Here is a 19,599-nt window from a genome sequence, read left to right on the forward strand (position 1 = left end):
AGAGAGAGAGAGAGAGAGAGAGAGAGAGAGAGAGAGAGAGAGAGAGAACATCTACAGGTCAAAGGACAACCTCGATATCTATCCGTCTCCAGCTCTCATCTTGTTTGAGACAGGGCCCCATGCTCACTGCTGGATAGCCAGATGGCCTATGAACATCCAGGATTCTTTGGTCTCTACCCCGATCCCTTCTGAGCTGAGGACTGAACCCCAGGGTCTTGTGCTTGCTCCGCTAAATCCCCAGCCCCAGCCTCTAATGTCTCCATGGGAATGATGGAGTTACGGACGTGTGTGCTCCTGTTTCTGACTTTACATGGGTCCCAAGGATCTGCAGTTAGGCCCTCAAATTTGCATAACTAATGCTTTTATCCCTTAAACCATCTCTCTTCTGCCTATTCCCATTTTAGCTGATTTCCATCCCCCTCTCCCCAAATTCATCCATCCATTCACTGAGTCACCGTTTCAAAACATCTTAATTAACTGTACTTGGTACTACAAGTTCCCTCTCTTTAAATCCCGCCTGTGTCACCTGCTGTGGAACAAATTGCAGTCACACTTTGTTTGATGGCAGGGATATGTTCTGAGACATGCGGCATTAAGCCATTGTGTTGCTGCTGAAACACTGGTAGAGTGCGGTGCCCAAACTAAGGTACCTGGGGCGTCTGCAAGTGATGTCACTTCACGAGACTACTGCCACATATCCAGTGTTGACCTCAATGTCATTAAGCGGTATGACTGTACCTCAAAGTTTAACGGCTTAAAACAGCAAGAAGGCACTGGGGATATAGCTTAGGCTAGAACACTTGCCTAGCATGTGAGGAGCCCTGGATTCAATCCCCAGCCCTGACAGAAACCAAAACCTAAAGTGTGAATATTTGTTACCCTAGAATGTCTACGCGTTAAGAATTTTAGGGTAGAGTAACTGGGTAGCTTGGATACTGATCTCTCGTGGAGATGCTGTCTGGATGTGGGCCGGGGCTGTGTTCTATCTGAAAGCTTGGCCGACATGGAAGGGTACACTTCCAAGATGTTGTCTGCCCATGGCTGACAATCGATGTTGAGATTTGACCTCTGTCCCTCTGCTCATGAGTCTTCCTGAGGGGCGACTTGTGTCTCCTTGGGACAAAATCCCTAAGGACAGAGAAACAAGTCCCTGCCTCTCCATACTGACTTAGCTTTCTCCAGCCAGGTCTGGCCCAAGGTGGATAGAGCAGGAGTCTAGTCAGCTGACTGAAGACAAGCCATGGTAATAGGTGGGCACTGGGCACAAGAAGCACAGGAAGGCACATGACACTGGGGATCAGGGACTGTCTCTTCTCAGGCCCCTGGGTCATTGGCAGAAGTGAACCCCTGTATCCGAGCTGCCTCATATCCAAGTGAACAAAGCAATGGTTCTAATATAGTGGTTCTCAACCTTCCTGATGCCTCTACCCTTTAATACAGCTCCACATGTTCTGGTGACCCCAATCACACAATTATTTTCATTGCTACTTCGGAGCTGTAATTTTGCTACTGTTATGAACTATAAATGCAAATATCTGTGTTTTCCAGTAGTCTTAGGTACTCCTTGAAAGGGCTGTGTGACCTCTAAGAGGGTCACAACCCACAGGTTGGGAGCTGTTGCTCTGGATAAAGAGATGACAGTGTCTGTGTGTGAAAATGGAAAGGGGACACACCTTCTTGGTTCTCATGCGTAGGGAAGAGCGGGCATGACCACCCACAGATGCTCGTTCTTATAGCCATAGTGGGGGAGGACACCCCAGGGCTGAGAGGGCTGAGTATCCCCACCTCACCCCTGAGCATAAAGAATGGAAGCCAGGTTTCTGGAAGGTAGAAAATGCCAGGTATTTTCCTTATGCAAAATGTCTTGGGTGTGCGTACATTTGGTGATCCTGAGTATCAAATTCAAATTCAAACCAGGTCAGGGCTCATCAAGAAAAAATGTCAAGAACGGTGCGGTGCAGGGTGGGAGGAAGACGACACACTCTTTCTTCATTCACATATTAACAGAGAGATAATGCTTTGAGAATATTGAAGTAAATTTCAGAGCGTCGCTGACATTTCCAGAATAAACATTAGATAAACACTTTAGGCATGAGCGTCAGAATTATTTCATGGGTGTAAATTAAAAGGCTGCCCTGTGATGCTGATTCCGTTTGCTCTCCGTAAGTTTCTACTGTCGAATGCTGCAGAGTACAGTGGGAAAATACGAAAGGACTTCTCTGCATGCCGATGTCAACAGCCCGGTCTTTTATCTTCCGGTAGGATGCTTTTCCAACCAGATCGATCACTTACTCTTAATGGCGATATTAAATTCACATTTTATTAGGTAATGAGCTAGAATTCTGTACGGCCCACCCAGGGAGATAGCAGCAGAGGTCTGAACATCTTCCCTTGAACCCAGACCCGCACAGTCGCTTCGTAATTATTCGCTGGTCGGTTTTCTCAGCTCTTGGCCTCAGAGTGAGTTTTCACAATTATCTTTTAAAATTACAAAAAGGAATGTATGAGCAGGCCTGGCGGCACTGGCCCAACATCCTGGTAACTCAGGAGGATCACGAGTTCAAGCCTGGCCAGCTTGGTCAGACCAGGTTTAAGAGTAAAAAGTAAATTGAGGGGGGCTGGAGGGGCTGCCGTTAAGGGCGCTGACCGCTCTACCAGGGACTTAAGTTTGGTTCCTGGCACTGAGGGTTGGTGGCTCACAGCTGGCTCCAGGGGACTGTACAGCCTCTCTCTTTTGCCCTCACTTCTGTGTGTGGGCATGCTCACACACTCACACACACACTCACACACACACCACACATATGCCACCCATACACTCACATACCACACATAGCACACACACACTACACACACATACCACACAGACACAGCACACACACACACACACACAGCACACACACTACACACTCATTCTATACTCATTCTCTCTCTCACACACACTCACACACACTCACACACACATATTTTCTCACACATACTCTCTCTCACACTCACACACACCACACACACAGTCATTCTCTCATACACACTCACACACACTATTTCACACACACATACACACACACACACACACACACACACACACACACACTACCCTTTCTAGGAAACACAGTTTTACAGCAGATTTCTGTGTCCTCTGATTCTTACGATCTCTGTCCCTTCTTCCCTAACGATTTCTCGACGTTTCCTAAACATTATTTCAATTGCTTTGATTGGGGGTGAAAAGCCCTTCCTGAGTCTGGGTGACCTCATCCTTTGGGCTGGGCTCCCAACTGAAGAAAAAGGAGACGGTGAGCTGAACACTAGCGTCCGTCTCTCTCTGCTTCCTGATTGTGGATGCCACGGTGACACACCGCCGCCTTGGGTTCTCGCTGCAACCACACCTTTCCCATTGTGATGAACCCCAAACAAACCCTTCCTCCCTTAGCTTTACTAGGTGTTTGTTTTATCATGGCACCACATTCAGTGGACGTGCTGTGGTAGAACTGTCTACCAACCAGGTTTCTGCCGCCATTGCTTCAAGGTCTTGTGAATAAAGCCTGCCCTTAACTTACAGTGGTTTGACTCAAGGTTCTTGCTTTCGGAGGCTGCACACAATGACAATGTTTTCCTAGATTAGTGACTGAGGTGTGTTATGATGCTCTATTGAGACGTCCGTCATCAGCAGTAAGCTGGAGCTCTCGGGCAATTACAATCACACAGGTTAATAACCAGCACTCTGTGGTTACTGTGTGCAGAAGGCCAAGTGTGATAAATGCACTCTCGGCTCAAGACTGGCTTATCAGGACAGAAGCCCGTTGTAAGTTATGGAGCTTCTAGATGTCTGAGCATGATACCAGTTGTCCTAGCATGGGCTAGAAGACAGCCGGAGACAGTGTGATTAGGTGCTAGTTTATGAGGGCACTTCCCAGGACAATAAAGGAGAAGAGAGAGAGAGAAAGCAAAGGAAGGCAGCATATCTCCAACTCTGCTCTCTCACTATCCTTATGAGCCGTACAGACACAGTGGGCACAATTGTCAGGACGAGCAGCACAGGAAACCATGCCTCAGGAATGATACATTGAAGAGGGGAGGAGAGAGAATCTGTCCCACCCCTTCTCACTTCCTGATTCCCAGAGGTCAAGTCCACCACATCAGGAGTGTTACTTAGTGGTTGTATCATCTAGCGCACTGGACAGCTGCTCACAGAGACCAGATCTGGAGCCCCACAGCTGAGGGTTTCTCTTAAGTCCAGTGTGCAATGTCCCAGAGACTCTGATTGGCCTCTGACATCAGAACACTGAGGACCAGGTGGCGTTGTGTAGCCAGTGAGGAACCGTGTTCTGTGGCCACTACAGTGATTCTCAGAGGGACCGCAGGCCAGTGAGTGACATCTGGGGAGCTGCATCCCTGAACAGTGCATTCCTAGATGCTGGCTGGGGTGGGGTTGTGTGCACACATAAGTGGGGAAGGTGCCCAGTAACTGCTTTCCAGGAATGTCATTCTGATCTGGAGCCCCAGATGCAGAGCCCAGCATTGTTTCTGCACCTTCCCTGACTACACACCGGCAATCCTGTCTGAGCTTTGCCAGCCTAGTGGGTAAAACTTCTTTGCCCTAAGCTGCCGTAGTGTTTTAGAGAGGGAACACACGGTAGCGCATGGGTGCCGGCTGCTGGTATTTTGGCTGTGAGTTTCCTATTTACACCTCTAAGAGTTGGCTCCAGTTTCTGTTCCATAGTAAGTCTCCGGTTTGCTCTGTCTCATGCTGTTCGGAGTATTTAAGCATCATCCTGAAAAAAGGACAACATATACCTAAAAGATGCAGTGTTCCTTCCACACCCAAACCTCTGCACGTGTGCGTTCCAGTAGCCTCTCTTATTCGAAATATATATGTACAAGGGGGCAGAGACTGAGTATGGAGTGCTGTGTGTGTGTGTGTCCTCCCCCCGATGCAATCATTTTTAAGGGCTGTGTAGTGTCTCATCATAACACATCCTGTGTGTGAGTCACCCATCTCCCCGTTGTATGCTGTTCTGGCTGCTTTCTTAATTCGGGGCCGTTCTAACCGGTTCTGTGATTGTGCGAGCTATAAGCACAGCTCCCGGCCTCCGTGAGCATCTGTGGCTGTTCCCTTAGGTGACACTTTTTGGAAGAATCATTTCTGTGTCACGGAGTGTGCATATTTAGAAGGGGATTGAATTATTTTCCCAAATTATGCTGTGAAAATCGTACTGATTTATTCTCCCTAAAAGTCTTCCTGCCCGGGAGGCTGAGTAATGTTGTAGCAAGAATACAAGGGGGAGAAAAAAAAAGCCCAAGCCAACTATGGAAAGAGTTATCTAGCCTCTAGGACCCAGCTTGGAGGATCTGGGCAAATCATGCCCCCCCAGAGCCTTGGATTTCCCATTTGCACAGAAGACATAGCCGATTAGCTCAGAAATTTGGCAAGCTTTGTCCATAACAGGCTATATAAAAAATATTTTGGGGTTTTGTTTTGTCCATAATGGGCTATATAGCAAACATTTTTGGGTTTTGTAGACCCAGGAGTGGGTAGTTTTCAACCGGGAACAGATTTCTGCTCCCAGTAGCTAGGAGCATTTGAGGTTGCCACTGTTCAGGATCGGATGCTGCGGCAAAACTGCAGCCAGAACCTGGGCTGCTGCTGTTCAGAATCCTCCAAGGGAGAGCATAGCCTCTGCCATGCAGATGTCTCCAGCCTCGAGCCTCAGCTGTGGTTCAGTGGAGAAGCCTTGTCACGTGGTCCATCTCAGCCACACTTGCCTCCATGAAAGCCTGTAATCCTGCCACTCAGGATGCGGAGACAGAAAGATTGCTAGCTCAGGGTCATGCTTGGCTATAGAGTTTCTTGTAAGCTAGCCTGGGCTACATGAGACCTTGTTTCCCTAAAATAAACCCACAACAGAGAATCAATTGCAGTTTGCTGCACTACACAGAAGAGAGTTGAAGCAGCAAGGTGCCAGGAAGAACTTGATTTGGGACCTTGATTTAGTGGTGGTAGGGACAGCAGCAGAGTCCTGGTTTAGCATACACAAAGCCCTGAATTTGGTCCCCAGTACCACATCAGTAGGATATGGACATGTGCACCTGTAATCCCAACACTTAGGTGGCAGAAACAAGAGGCTCAAGAATTCAAGATCATCCTCAGCTACCTAGAGACTTTGAAAGCTAGCCTGGGCTACTTGGTGAGTTTGAGGCCAGCCTGGGCTACTTGAGACTAAAAACAGTGATGACTTGATTTGTGAGCCTGAAAACATGAATATCATGCAGTTTTCATGGTTCAAAAATAGTTTTCTAATGTTTCCTCCTGATCATTTGCTTCTATTTCTGCAGCCCCAGGTAGCGGCTAGTAGTTTTAGCTCCATCGTACAGATCCATAAACTGAGGCCCTGAAAGGCAAAACACTCATTTCCGGTTAGAATCCAGAGAGCAGAGGGGAGCCCAAGAAGTTCACCCATTGCTACCCCAGCAGTCCGTACCAATCATCTGCTGGTATGGTTCCTGTGAGTGGTTGAGCTAACCCCACAGGGGGTCAGTTCCTGTGGGCCAAGCTTCTGAGCTGAGGACTGGCAGGTGGCTGAACACTGAGGAGAAGCTGTCACTAACATGTCACGTGTCAGTGGCCACGAGGATGGCCTTGCCAGCCATGCATCTGGCCATGCCTTCCTCTCTCAGAAGGGCACCAGTGGCATCAGAAGCCTCATGGCCTCCTGTCACATCTGTCTGTCAGGCTGGGAGTCACAGAAACCCTGGTCTAACCTCCTGTCAATGAAATGGCAGTGGGGTCACCCAGTGCCCATCAAGCCACTTCTCCCTGCTCAGTCTCCTCTCCTGTGGACACCAGTCAGGGATTGGAGCTCTGGTCCAGACAGTGCCCAGCTTGGCCCGAGACTTTCTTTAGAGGGTTTCCCAGAAAGCTGAGGCTCTGAGTCCCAGGCTGGGGTCAGGAGGGTATGCTGGCCCAGAGGATCAAGGGTGGCCATACTTCCCTCTGCAGGCTCCTCATCTGGAGTCTCTTCTGCCCACCCGTTGTTCTGATTGGCTTCCCAGCAAACTCCAGGCATCCTCCTGTTTCTGCTTCCCCCGTACTGAGTTGACAGTTACGGGCCACAGTGCCTGGCTAATGTGAGTGGTGGGGGTTCAAACTCAGGCCCTCATGCTTGCATGGCTAGCATTTATCGACTGGACCATCTCCCCAGTTCCAATATATCTTAGGTTGTATGCAAAGTATGTGTGTATGCAGAGAGAATGTTTAGTTTCCCTCCATCTGCCTCTCTACAAAAGTCAAGAAAGCCAGTTAGATCAGGGTCCCCATTTCTCTTCTCTCCCTGTCTGCTTTCTTCCTCTTGTGTGTGGGCATCAGGATTTCACATTTCCTGTCTAGGTCAGGGTTAGCAGTCTATCCCTGCCAGTCAGATCCTGTCCAGGGAAGTGCTGTTTGGCTGTGACACCCAAACACAGAATTAGTACATGTCTAGCAACGTCCTCCTGGGTGTGTACACCAAAGACCTTTGAAACAAGTCTTCAAGCATATGAATGTCTTCAGCAGCGAAGGCAAGAATGACCTATTCATTCATCAGTAGATGAAAGGATCAGTGGTGTGTGTGTGTGTGTCTGTGTGGTGTCCATACATGCAGCGGAATACTATTCAGCCACCAAAAAGTATGATGTACTTAAATGTGATACAATGTGGATGAATCTCGAAAGCATGGCGCTAAGTGCCTGGAGCGATGGCTCGGGGCTCAAGAGTACCGGTTGCTCTTGCAGAGGACCAGGGTTTGAGTTTTAGCACCCACGTGCCAGCTCACAAGCATCTGCAACTCCATCCAGTTCTTGGAATCTGACTCCCCCTTCTGGCTTCTGCAGGCACTGGGCATGTTAGCAGTGTACTGAGATCCACTTGGCAAAACACTTATAAAAAAAACATTTAAAAAAAAAACAACTGGGCAGCGATGGGCGCACGCCTTTAATCCCAGCACTTGGGAGGCAGAGGCAGGCGGATTTCTGAGTTCGAGGCCAGCCTGGTCTACAGAGTGAGTTCCAGGACAGCCAGGGCTACACAGAGAAACCCTGTCTTGAAAAAAAAAAAAAAACAACCCAAAAAACAAAATGTTGCTAACTGAAAGAAGCTAGACACAAGTGTGTACGTATCTGTGAGTTCGTTTGAAGGGATCATCAAATAGAATCAACCCAGAGTGTAGACAGCAAATGGAACTTTACCAGGAGATGGCCAAGAGGAAAGAAAGAATATTGAATAGGGATCCGTCTCTATGAGAACAACGCAAGTGTGGAACTGCAGACGCCGCGTCTTCCTGGAGGTTCAGGGGCAGGCTCTGTCCTCACCTCTGGGTGCTGTGGGGGCCACAGAAGCCCTGGACTATCCAATGCTTGAAGCTGCTTGTTCCACCCCCCACCCCGTCCCGAGCCTTCACGTCTGTTCCCCACCGTTCCCACTTGTGTCTTGGTCCTTTGTGTTCCCGAGGCCATTGGTTTAAGGTCACATGCTGACTTTGTTGTAAAAACCCTGTTGAAAAATATGGTCACATTTGGAGGTTCTAAGCATGGAGATGTGTGTGTGTGTGTGTGTGTGTGTGTGTGTGTATGTGTATATGCATATATGCGTATATGCGTATATGTGTATATGTGTATATGCGTATATGCGTATATGTCTATATGTGTATATGCGTATATGCGTATATGCGTATATATGCATATACGTATATGCGTATATGCATATATACGTATATACGTATATGTGTATATGCGTATATGTGTATATGCGTATATGCGTATATGTGTATATGTGTATATGCGTATATGTGTATATGTATACATGTATATAGTTTTTTTTTACGGGGTTCACTATTCATCCCAGTATATTAGGCCCCAGTGTGAACTTTTGATTCTAGAGGAGGGAATATGGGACGGGTATAGTGGTATATGCCCTCAATTCCGGTTACTCGGGAAGCCAAATTCAAAGCTATCCTGGGCTACGGAGTGAGTTGGAGGCTACCCTGGGCTACAAGTTTGAGGTCAGCCTGGGTAACTTAACAAGATTATCTCAAACTACTTAGGGAAAAGCTGAGGATAGCTAAATGTTAGGGAATTTGTCTAGCATGTTCTGAGTCTTGGGTTCAATCTTTAGTAACACACACAGAAACAAATTAATATATCAATAAGTTAGATAAAGGTGGATATGCACAAACTGTCCATTCCTTATCTAGTTCATTTACAGGCTCAGCAGACGGACACAGAAAGATCTGGATTTGGGGGGTGCTATATGGCGCAGTGGGTAAAAGTGCTTGTCGCTAAGCCTGAGGACCTGAGTTCGATCCCCAAGACCCACATGGTGGAAAGAGAGAACTGAGTCCTGAAAGTTAACCTCTGACCTACACACACACACACACACACACACACACGAAACAAACAAATGTAATAAAAAAAATTTTAAAAATATTATGAAGCAACTGCTGGGTGTCTGCTACCATTCTAAGCACACCTTTCCTCTGGTGAGGAGCCAGGAGTTTGGTGAAGGCCATGGAGCTTAACCAAGAACTTGCCCAAAGTTTATAAAGTTGCAAGTTACAGGTAGCCAAGTGCTTGACTCCCGAGTCTTTCTTCGTCTGGCCTGAGGGCTTTCTGTTTAAATCCTTATAATAGGGCAGATAAGTAATCAACAGCCTTTGAGGTGGGGAGATTCAGCCCAGAGGCCTGTCTGCCAGTCACCTGGCTCCCTGCAAACACAGGAGTCCCCACCCTCTGTCCCCACCCCTGAACAATTTTCTTCACAGGGAAGTTGTGAGAGGAGTCACAGGTGCAGACACCACCCCCTGGCAGGGGGGGTGGGCACTTGGAGTTGGGCTGAGCTGGCTTCCGACATTCAGTCACTAAACCCCTCATTTCAGCCTCCCAGAATCAAGGCCCTATTGACAGAGGGCTAAGACACAGGCATGCTGCCTGTAAGGTAAAAGGCGTAGATCGGTCTCGTGAATGTAGAGGGATGAATTTCCTCCTCCTCCTTCACATAGATGAGAGCCATCATGGAGAATGAAGCCGTCATTAGGGTGCCTTCCTTCTGACAAGGATTGCAGACGGGCAGGTAAGGGCGGAGGGGTGTGGCCCAGGGCACATTCAGAGCCAAACTCTGTTGAGAACAAGGCAGGTGTTTCTGAAAACCTCTTTGATTGCACCAGCACCCCTCTATCAGGCCCTGTTCCTGCACCTCTGCTCCTCCCCAGCCATCGGCACACGTGGCTTTTGAAAACCTGGGGAGATTATACCTTCCAGTTTGCTTTGCTGAGTCTGAGGAACCTGGATGCCTTTTCTCTTCTGTTAACTGCAATCAGATGGGTTTTGAGCACCGGCCCCGAGAGCCTTGGCTAACCCACATCCGTCTTCCATGATGAGCTAAGGTTGTCTATTTGCGTCCTCACTTAACTGGGCTGAGTCGTGACATCTGGGAATGGTGCTCTCTCTGAGAACTTGCAGGGGGAGGGTTCTACGAAGACAATGAGCTACTCGGTCAAGATACTGAAGTTGCTAGACCACACTTGGCAGTTTTGGTACTCAGGGTTGCTCTAGGCAGGAATACATACGGCTGGGCTTCTTGTGATACGTCCTTAGTCCCTACAACCTTCCAGCTATCTCTTCCCATTGAACCCACTCCTGCTAAGCCTCAGATACCAGACTGACAGCTCCAACATGGAGGAGGTCTGTGCAGTCTTTTCTACTCTCCTGTGCAGTGGTCCTCAAGTAGGATGGCCTGCAGTGGTCTTTGGAGGTGTTTTTTGGTCTATCCTAGGGTAAGGCTGCTACTGGGAGACCATGAGTAGACATGCTATCTGCTCACTGTTCTACAGTACACAGGGTGGCTGAGTGGTCCCACCCCAAGTGTCACTAGTGCCGAAACAGAGAAACTGATGTGGAGTAGTGAATCTCCGTGACCAGTCCCAAGGAAAGCTGCATGGAAGTCCTGCAGAACTTAGTAGTGGCATTTTTGGTTCTTACCACAGCCCACTGAAGGGGCCACTCTGGGGAGGGGGAGGTCCAGCAGGGGGTGGTGTGTGGCGGGTGAGGCTGGGTACAGTGCTGTTGTGCACAGTACACATGGAGAAGTCAGGAGATAACCCTAGGCGCTGCTCCTCGGGTGCCTCCCACCTTCTGTTTGAGACAGGGTCCCTCACGGGCCTGGCACTTCATCACCCTGGCCAGGCTAAGTAGCCAGTGGGTTCCAGAGATCTACAGTGTCTCTTTGTTCATATTCTATGCGGTTTCTGGGGATACTCAGCTCGGGTCCTTATGTGTGCAAGCAACTGAGCTACAACTGATGATCTAAGGAACCCGGTGGTGACTCAGACATATGACATGAGAATCCTTAATCCAGAGCTAAGACTCCATAACATGACCTCAGGGTGCAGGCTTGTCTACCCAGCCCTTTAGGAGGCTGAGGTAGGGGGTGGGGAATCATAAGTTTAAGGCAAGTTTGGGCTACAGAGTGTATTCAGGTCTAGCCTCGGCAATTTAATGAGATACTTTTAGTTAGAGTTTAAAGACTGACGGGTAAACTGGACCACCTTCTTGTCAGGGCTCCATGGGTTTTGTACAAAGTCCTCGGCGGGTGGTTTTCTAGTGGAAGTGGAATAGGCAGAAGGAGAGTGGTTATGTGAGAGGCTTGAAGGATTGAGGCAGGGATAGCCTGTGCTCTCTGTGTAGTGAGAGGTTGGCCTTGGGTGAATTCTTGGGTCTGGGTCCTGACTTCAGTATGTGTGAGCTGTGTTTCTTAAAGCTCTGACCTGGCTTCTGAGTCCGACTCTGGGGCAACAGTAAAGATGAGAGGCAGCCATAGAACCATTCTGGAAATGAAATAACAGGACTGTAAGACCCATCAGCACCTAACCATTAAGAATGGATGCCTCAGAACAGCCATTATGCGTTTCGGTTCTTCCAAAGATTGAGGGTGTTGGAAGGGATCATCTCCCTATGTAGCCCAGGCTAGCTTTGAATGTATATCAGTCATCTTCCCGCAGCCTCCTGAGGGCCAGGGTTTCAGTTTTAAGTCACCACATCAGGCAAAACAACTGCTTTAATACATGAAGATCTGCTTGTGTCGAGAGTTGCCGAGGGGCTTCAACGATGTGGCTACCCCTGGCTTCTGTGCTTTCCCAGTATGCTGGCTTCCTCCTTGCATCTGGCAAACCTTTCCTGTGGATACTCAGGTGTATAGCTTCTGATGTTCTACCAGAAGGGGAAGATGGAAACAGAAAAGGGGTGTGGGGGAGAGGGGCAATAAAGATCCCAGGACTTTCCATGAACTCTGATTGGCCACCTTGCGTTGTATGCTTCTGTCTGAACCAAGCACAACAGTTTAGAAGCTCTAATACTGTGTCATTTGCCACACTTGGAAGGAGGATGTTCTACCCCAGGACTGATGGGCGGGGAGGCTCAGTCTGCCTCAGCTCCAGTTGGCTTCCCAGTGGGGAATCAGGCTGCTCTTACTAGGGAAAGTCTGGGAATAGAAACCATATCCAAACCCAAAGATCTCTGTGCCCTGGAGGGACATGCCTGGAAAGATCTGGTTGCGCTTCCTTGCATGGTTGACAGAGCCCCCTTTATGTCTGTGTATTAGTTACTTTTATAATTGCCATGACCAAGCTACCTTGCAGAAGCAACTTAAGGGAGGAGGGGTTTACTGGGGCTCGCAGTTTCAGATCGTTCAACCTTTGGTCCCATAGCCTCATGGATTTGGGCAGAGCATCGCATGGCGGTGGGAGTGTGGTGGCAAGTTGGTCAGAGAGCGTCAGGAAGTCCTGTAGGTCCAACCTGCTAAAGTTTCCGTAGCCTTCCAAAAGAGTGCCACTAACTAGGAACCAATCATTCAAGCTGTGAGCCTGTGGGGGACACTTCCTGTTCAACCCACCACTATCTGTCCCTGTGTTGAACCTGACTATATCGAGTTCTGAAGATGAAGGTTTCCTTCTGTTTGCTCAGGCAGAGATTTCTGAATACCCATTCTGGTCATGTGGGGCTGAACAACTCTTTGGGGGGGGGGGGGCTGTTCATTTATAACATGTTGGTCAGTGTCGCCTGGTTTCTATCTACCACCACCGTTCCTCTTGGAGTTGTGAAAACCCCAAAATGTCTTTGTATATTGGTGACTGTCTTCGAGGATCACATCTGATAGTGAGAAAAGCCATAGATAAGGTTTCTATGTTCTGTGTCCTGTCCTGTCACTATTAGTGAGCTTAGCCTTGCAGGGCCAGCTCTCTTCTTTATCTCTGGGTTCTTGGGGTCTGGGGCTCTACCTCCTGTGCTGTTAATGTTTTTTTGTGATGTTGAACACACCCCGTCGGAGCAGATCTCCAGCCCCAGTGACCTCACTCGCTGGGGCCTGTCAGAGCCCCATCACCAACAGACATCCTGGCCACTTCTTAGTGATTCTTAAGAAAGACACACTTTAGAATATGAACCTCCTGCCTTGACCTTGGAATGTGATCTGTCAGTAAGCTGTCTCTAGAGCCTCCACAAAATATAGATGGCGTGACACTTTTGGGGACGATGCTTTCAGTCTCAGACCAAGGGAGGCATCCTTTGTCCGCAGCTCAGACCTCGTGGTGCCTGGCTGGGGTGGTCTCTGGTAGCTGGACTCATCTTCTCTGTACCCCTAGCTCCCACTAAGGCAGTAAATTCTGTTGGATGAGCCTGTGTGGGGAACGTCTCAGCCACCCTTTTGTCCCACGGACGATTAACTTCCGGCAAACGCTAAGTAGAAGGTGGCTGCATAATTTAAAACGTCACATCTCCACTGGGGAGAATTTTCAGCCCAGACGACTCCAAATGGGTCTGATTTAAGTTCCATAAACTCAGTTCAAGGCCTTAAATGTGTGAGTAATTGATGAAGTATCATGCGGGGGACTCGGGCCTCATCCATCACTCCAGGCGAGCCAGGGCTGTGGATACGCTCCGAGGACAGGCTGATAGGTACAGGATAAATGGTTGGAGACTCAGACAGCTCTGTCCTCTCCATAACTCATAGATGCCTCCCCCCCTCCCAGTCATAGCCTCTCTCCCCAAGAGCCTCTTCCATGTCGTATTACCTCCAGCCAGGGAGAGGGGCTGCGCAGGAAAGCTGGTAATAGCTTGGTTGCAGCGGTTCTTTTAATGTACACCTACTGTGTGCAAGTCACTCCTTTCATAGTCCAGTGTCCAGCTCATGGGGACACCGTAAGATAGATCCTTTCCCCGTGTTTTATAGAGAAAGAGGTCCAAAATGGGGATGTCTTCAGATGACAGGGTCAGACAGCCTGGAGCCAGCCTGGATGACCTGCTCCATGCTGCAAACTAACCCCGCTGTGTCTCCAAGGACAAAGGGGGGGGGCTCTTGGAGGTGGGGGACTTTGGATCAAACACCCCATCTGACTTGCACAACCCTGCCTGGAGCTCTGGGTCTCTCTCTCCCTGCTGCACCGTAATCTGACATTTTTTGTTACCACAGTTGCTACAGCTATTTACAATTGAAACTGATGAGGACCCAAGGCTGGCTGCTTTTATTTCTTCTTAGGTACATCTGCGGTGATGGCCGCTTGGGCCTCTGTCTGTCAACTCCCGTTCTGTCCTCATTTAAGCCTGTGCCAGGCAGAGCAAGCCAGCTGCTTTCCATTTATCACCCACCGTCACTCTCCAGGTTGGGGACACGGTTCGAGGAGGTGGCGTTGTGCCATCTGCCTGCCCCATGTCTCTCTGAGTCTTCAGGATGCTTTCTCATGCCTGCTTCTCTCCCAGGAGAAGGCACAAGCAGGGATCCCTGGGGTCACCTGTGTTGTGGGTCTCCTCTCCTTTGAGGAGACCTGATCAGACAACAGAGCAGAGTGTTCAGCTGTAGAGTTGTGTCAGGGAGATTATTCGAATTCACCTCAGGGTTGGAATGTCATTGTCCTCAGGTGGTTCCCTAAATGTCCGTTTTCCTATTTGTAAAATGAAATCACCAGGAGGTGGATCATTCATTCATTCATTCATTCACTCATTTATTCATTCATTCATCCCATGAATACACGTGAAGATGCTGCCCTGGGCTCGTCATGCTCGTATTTGTAGATGAAGGATATGAGGCAGGGGCCAGGGCTACAGACTCGACTGTTGGAAGCCTTCACTAGGCAAATGAGTGTAGAATACACAAGCCAGCAGCCCAGAAACTGGTCAGCACTTTAGAATTGCTGGCTTTGAGGTTTGAACCTGGAATCTCCACCACACGATGACACGGTATAGGGATATTATGGAACCATGAGGGATTGGTGCCCTGGGGGAAGTAGATCCCTAGGGGGAGGGCCTTTGAAGGTTATGGTCCCATCTTTGGTTCCAGCCACACACTCTAAGCCTTCCCGGTTTATCACCATGTAAACAGCCTCTACCACATTGCCCCTCCGCCCCGCCCCCCACCACAGATGGAGCCTGTATCAGTCAGAAGCTGTGATGAAATACCAATGGCAAAAGCAACTTGGGGAGGAAAGGGTTAATTCAGTTAATGCTTCCACAACACTTTTCATCATTAAAGGAAGTCAGGGCAGGAACTCAAGCAGGGCAGGAACCTGGAGGAGGCAGGAGCTGATGGAGAGGCTGTGGAGGGATGCTGCTTACTGGCTTGCTCCCCATGGCTTGCTCAGCCTGCTTTCTTATAGAGCCCAGAACCACCAGCCCAGGGATGGCCCCACCCACAATGGGCGGGATCCTACCCCCATCAATCACTAATCAAGAAGATGCCCTACAGGTTTGCCTACATCCTAACCTTATGGAGGTGTCTTGTCAATTGAGGCTCCCTTCTTTCAAATGACTGTAGTCTTTGTCAAACTGACATAAAACTAACCAGTGCAGAGTCCTTCTGTCCTGCCTATCATAGCTTCTGAATTCACAAGCCAAAATAGACCTTTCAGTTCTCCCCCCACCCCACCCTTTCAGATACTGTGTTCACAGAGACACAAAGGTAACCAACATACCTGGAGACTGGCACCATTAAATTAGAACCAGCCCAGGTTTTGTCAAAGGGCCAGACAATGATTAACCCCGGGCCTATGTGCCACACAGCCTGCCTTATGGCCAGTCAGTTTGGTAGGCCTGGACAAACGGTTACAATAAAACTTTATTTATAAAAGCATGCTGTGGGATGGATTGGATCAAGAGCTACTGATCTCTAAATGAAATTAGCCTGGGTTATCACGGGTTCCAGTAGTTGACAATTTGGAGAAGCTCAGATATCAGCACATCTGGCCCATGTTGGGGACTGTCACTAGACTGAGCTCAGTTCAGAGAACCTGGGTAACTTGACCAGGCGACTGGGGCAGAAGCAAGACAATGGCCCTGGTTGCATTAAGTCTTGTTACGCTCTGTTCCTCTGTTAGCTCAGGGACCTTCATGTATAAAGTCAAATCCACACAGGCTCCCCAATGGGGTGATGGGAATGGAGGTAGACACGAAACTGAATTCTAAGGCCTTGGGGAGGGATTCCGTCTATGGTGCCCATCACAGGGGACAGTTGGGAGAGACTGAGATGTGTAGAGTTCCTAGCCTACTGCCAGGAAAATTGGGAACCAGAGATGTAAGTGTGGAGGTAGGAGCAGTGGTCTACAGTTTGCAGTTTTCAAGGGGTAGCTGCTCCATGCTCGGCCATTCTAGCAGAGGCCCCAGTATAGGGTAGGTCTGGGGAAATGGATATGGATGGCATTTGGGGGGATCAGGGTAGGATAGGACTCCCGATGAGCCCTAGTTCTTCAACTAATGGAGGCGAGAAGATGCCAGTTGGAGGCCCGGGTTATACTATATGGTTAGTGGTTCGTCTCGGCACAAAACTAAATGCTGCCCAGATACATTGAAGATGACTGGTTGATATTTTTGTCTCTTTAGGAGTTCATGGTTAAGAGTAGAGGGGAGAAATGGGTGTGTGCCCCCGGCATAAGACAAGCTAAGCCCCCAAAGGGCTGCTGGATACTAAATACCACAGAAGGATGGCAGCTCCCTGTTCGTTCATGCAGGCTTCATGGAAGAGCTGTGTATAAGCGTAGACCTTGGAGCAAGCATTGGTAGGAAGTGGGGAGAAGGCTCTAGACCAGGAGAATGGCATCTTTAAAGGCAGACACTGCATTAAGGATTGAGGAGGTAGCTCTGGTGGTAAAGTGTTGAGCATACAAGCAGGAGGCCCTGAGTGTGGTTCTCAGGACTCACGTTTTAGAAAAGCTGGGACTGAGTTGACCAGGAGGTTAAGTCGATGAAGGTGCCTACATCAACCAACATTGATAGCCTGAATCCCATCTCCTGATCTCATGTGATGAGCAGAGAACTGGCTTCTGTAAGTTATCCTCTGACTGCCACACACGTGCCTGGCACCTGACCCCCCTCCCCCAACACCAACAAATAAGTACAGAAATATGTGTGATAGTTTGAATTCGAATGATTCTGTAGGCTCATATATGCAGCCGTGGTTAGTCCCCAGCTGGTGAACTGTTTGGAAGGATTAGAAGGATTAGAAGCTTTAGGATTAGAAGCATTAGGGGTTTACTGCTGTGAACAGACACCATGACCAAGGCAAGTCTTATAAAGGACAACATTTAATTGGGGCTGGCTTACAGGTTCAGAGGTTCAGTCCATTATCATCAAGGCAGGAGGATGGCAGCATCCAGGCAGGCTTGGTTCAGGGGGAGCTGAGAGTTCTACATCTTCATCTGAAGGCTGCTAGCAGAATACTGATTTCCAGGCAGCTAGGATGATGGTCTTAAGCCCACACTCACAGTGATACACCCACTCCATCAAGGCCACACCCACTCCAACAAGGCCACACCTCCAAATAGTGCCACTCCCTGGGCCAAGCATATACAAACTATCACAGAAGGTGTGGCCTTAGAAGCTCACTGGGGGTGTATATAGTGGGTTGGCCTAATGCTGCTTATGTTCTAATACTAATATGGGCCCCAAGACTGGTCATCCCAAAGAGAGTCCACACATAAGACACTGAGTGACGCTGTCTCCAGTTCACCGTGATTGGTAAATAAAGAGGCCAACAGCCAATAGTTGGGCAGAAGAGAAATAGGTGGAGTTGAGTTTTTGAGGGCTTGAGGTCAGAGAGGACCACAAGGAGGGATGGAGAAAGAAAAGAAAGAAGCCACTATGGGCTAAAGGAAGAGCATGCAGGAGGGAGGAGAGCCACCATGGGCTAAGGGCCAAATGAACATGGCCTAAAGGCTGCCTGATTGGAGTTAACAGCAGCCCAGATGGAACATAGTAAATAGTAAGTGATAACTCGGAGATATCTATAGGGAAATAGATTCTATCATCACGGAGGGTAGGCAGCTACCCAGCTATTGTGCTGCCTAAATCTTATTATATATATAAAGGCTGTGAGTGTATTTTTTTTAAAATCTGGGGATTCAATAACGAAAAACACAGGGTGGAAGCCCCAGGCCGAGATTATAATTATTTTCTACGACAGGGATGGGCTTTGAGGTTTCACAAATCCAAACCAGGTCCGGTGGCTCTCTGCCTGTTCCCTTAGATCAGGTTGTAAAGCGCTCAGACCCTGCTCAAGCACCACACCTGCCTGCATGCTGCCACGCTCCCTGACCTAATAACAAACCGAAACTGTAAGCAAGCCCCCAATTGAAGGCACTCCTTTTTAGAGTTTCCTTGGCTATGGTGTCTCTTCATCGCGATAGAAACCCCAGTGAGACGATTAGTAAGTGGATGTGATTTTTTTAAAGAAGTTTTAAAGCCAGATGAGGTGGTGCTGTACATGTGTAAGCCCAGCATAGTAGAGGCAGGGAAAGGTGGATCTCTGGGGCTTGCTGGACAGCCAGTCTGGCCTGCTGGATGAATTACAAGCCAATGATGGTCCCTGTGTCAAAAAGAAATGGTGAATGGCATCTGAGGAATGACCGCTAAGGTTGTCCTCAGGCCTCTGTGTGCATGTGTGCGTGCTCACGTCACACACCTGTACACACACCTGTTCCCAATAAACACACACCGCAGCTTCATGCTATGATGAGAATATATTCTGGGGGGTGCCAGGAAAGGCTAGGATAGGAACGAGTGACAGCCTTCATTTAGTTAGCTCTGTCGTCTGGCTACGGAGAGGCTGCCTATTTCATCTGGCCTCAGTGGGTCACTATAGTACCTACCCATGGTGATGCCTGTCTTTGGAACAATGACCTTGAATTGTCGCAACTTCTAAGCCATTTGACCCCAGCTACTTGCTGTGTAAGCAAGGCCCCGGCCCCAGGGTCTGAGGCAAGCAGTTCTTCTCTAGTCTATGAATTCCCTGTGCATAATCGATTTCACAAGCACTTCCCCCCAACAGAGCGAGGCAGGGCAGTAACTGTCAGGATTAGTCTAGATTTCTCGATAACGTTTGAGTTCCATTTCTGTCGTAACTGTGTCATCTCATTACACTGAATGAGTCTGACATCTTGGCGTCTCCCCTTCTTTTCAAAGAGTAGCAGTAAAAAATTGAGAGAAAAAGAGCAGATGAAAGACAGACTTCCAAATGTGCCTGTCTTCTGATCCCAGGGAAGGCAGGGCTCCCCCCATGACTTCAGCCCCCCATGACTTCAGCCCCCCATGACTTCA

General features: G+C 48.8%; 1 protein-coding gene across 1 annotated transcript in view; it reads left to right on the forward strand.

Moving 5' to 3' along the window:
• Positions 1 to 19,599, forward strand: part of Ksr2 (kinase suppressor of ras 2) — a 352,941-nt gene that overhangs the window by 226,999 nt on the left and 106,343 nt on the right. The gene's annotated exons all lie outside the window — the stretch shown is intronic.

This window comes from Grammomys surdaster, unplaced genomic scaffold, assembly GCF_004785775.1.
Source record: "Grammomys surdaster isolate TR1022 unplaced genomic scaffold, NIH_TR_1.0 164, whole genome shotgun sequence".
Taxonomy (NCBI): Eukaryota; Metazoa; Chordata; class Mammalia; order Rodentia; family Muridae; genus Grammomys; species Grammomys surdaster.